Below are 2,358 nucleotides of genomic sequence, written 5' to 3' on the forward strand. Positions count from 1 at the left end.
CAAAATGGCGGCCACGTGCAACTAGCCTATTGATGTGTTTTCATTGTAAACTTTAATTTTTTTACTATCCCAATTTATATTTTTCAAGGGTGGTACACTCTTATACCTCATCTGTTCTTTCTTTTTTTTGGGGGATTATGTACAAACTTTAACTCAGATAAACATGAAAATGTACTTCTGTGTGCATATTTTACTTAATATTTCTATCCTGGTTTAATATGATTTAAGGTGCATATTTTAAGCATAGTTAGGGCCCCTCCCTTAAAATATATCATAGCTCTGACTTTTGTAAATAGAGGACAGTTATATGATGCATCCTTAAAAACACACTGAACAAGGACACGAAACAAAGGCCGAGGATCTATCAAATTGAGAAGGCCTTCAGGGGTGCTTGATTATGTGAAAATCGAAATGTGCAGCTGTCATGTCTTTTGTTGGTTTTGTTCATGGTTACATGTCTTATTTTGAAATCTGTCTTGGGCTGCATTCCAAACCGCATACTTCCCTACTATTTAGTATGGGAAAAAGAGTAGGCGAGCGAAAAAGTATGTATGAATCCAAAAGAGTAGGCGAGAATTACCTGGGTGACGTACTAATTATCGCGAGATTCGGACTTAAGTGCGTTCCAATATGCCTACTTTCCTACTATATAGTAGGCGAAAACAGTACGTGAAGGAAGCAGTACGTTCGAAACATCAGTATTCATAAAAGAGTAGGCGAGAAGTTCCCGGATGGCTTACTGCTTCCAGCCAGATTTTTGAGTGCTCAACCGGTGGATACTCTTCTATCCCAGGAGGCCACGCGAGGGGATACGTCATTATCAAACATCACGGAGATCAGCGACGCGCGGGGTTTCAAATGTGAGTAAACACGGTTCCTTGTGTTAAAATTGCATGTGTTAAACTACTATAGAGTAAACGTTTTAACTGTTGAAGGTGTAAAGGAGTTAGATAGTATAGTATGATTGTGATTTGGCTGTAAAAACACGTTTTATTATATATAACGTTAACTCTAGCTGACAGGAGCTCCAGTAAGGACACGTAAGTTACGTCTCTAACGTGGATCTACATAAACCATAAACATCTTAAAGACGCTTATTTTAAACGTCTATTTACATCTGACAGGAACATCTTTTATAAGTATTGCAGAAGAGCACATCACAACATGAAATATACATCTGAGTGATATGTGTGCAATTATGTAGAACATATCTATAAAGTAACTAAACTCTATTTTATTTGTCCATTAGTACTGTTGATGAATTGAGGAACATGTATGTTGGATAAAAAGTTAAAACAACCTAAACATGTAAATGTAGTGTTGAGCTCATAAATCACAGAGGTTATGGGAGTCTTGTCTGGATGTTACAGGGACAGATGAACAGATGTGTGTTTATCCGGTGGAGAGAGGCTCATGAAGCTGAAGCTGTCATCAAAGGCTTTGAGTGAGTATACTACAGAAATTAATAATAATTTAAATATTAAGTTGTAGTTTATTTTAATTATTGTAATTTCAAACAGAGCTATTACAGCACCTTTCTGATTCTTGATTTCTGTGCATTTACTGCACAGCTGTTGTGGTGGAGCAGGACCTGCAAGGAAAGATGATGTGGAAATCATTTGTGGAAAAAAAGCGTTCTTGTCTGCTAAATAATACTGAAATCAAATGACATTGTGCTGTTAAAACTACTGCTTTTGTGTTATGTTTGTGCATTTTTGTAGGATCTGAAATGTCAGCAGACTGGTGTGAGCACTGAGGATGAGGAGCACAGAGCTGAAGATCGTGCCATGTACGAGACCCTCCATCTCTCCACCGGCCCTTATTGCCTCAGATTGTGAAGCACAACACATCACGCAACAACCTCCGGCACGGCTCACCTCTGGCGGTCCGCTGGTTCATCAGAATAAAGCCGCAGAAGGGGAACCGCTGTGTTGAGATGCCAGTAGATGTGGTTCAGTGCCTAGCCTATATACATGATTGTAGTTTGAATAAAGCTTTGTTTCATGTGTTGACTTGCATTTGTTTATTATGTGATGGTGACTTTCATTCATTAATTTACTCCTTTATTAATATTTATCATTGTTGTCAGTAAATAAAATATCATTATTTAATTAATTGTTTGAATGAAAATGTAGATATGTTCACAATATACACATCTAGAGTGTATTCATGCATAGCTATGTCATATGACATACATTACATTTTGTTTGTTTTATTGATTTTTTTCAGTAAAAAGTAATATAATTAAGTATCGGTCAGTATTTGTCACGGTAAGCCACTTTTGCTTGTGGATGAAAATGTTTGGATATAAAATAAAGAAATTAACAACATATTCAAGAGATGACAATTTTGGGATTT

The 2,358-nt window shown here is 36.7% G+C and overlaps 1 long non-coding RNA gene across 1 annotated transcript; it reads left to right on the forward strand.

Annotated features, from left to right (window-relative positions):
- Positions 1 to 479: 479 nt before the first annotated feature.
- LOC306999480 lies at positions 480 to 1,954 on the forward strand. The gene is made up of 3 exons (XR_013797863.1): positions 480 to 860; positions 1,371 to 1,444; positions 1,722 to 1,954. It is a non-coding gene; the product is annotated as an uncharacterized lncRNA (long non-coding RNA).
- Positions 1,955 to 2,358: the final 404 nt, after the last annotated feature.

Source organism: Phoxinus phoxinus, assembly GCF_949152265.1.
Source record: "Phoxinus phoxinus genome assembly, chromosome: 5".
In the NCBI taxonomy this organism is placed as follows: domain Eukaryota; kingdom Metazoa; phylum Chordata; class Actinopteri; order Cypriniformes; family Leuciscidae; genus Phoxinus; species Phoxinus phoxinus.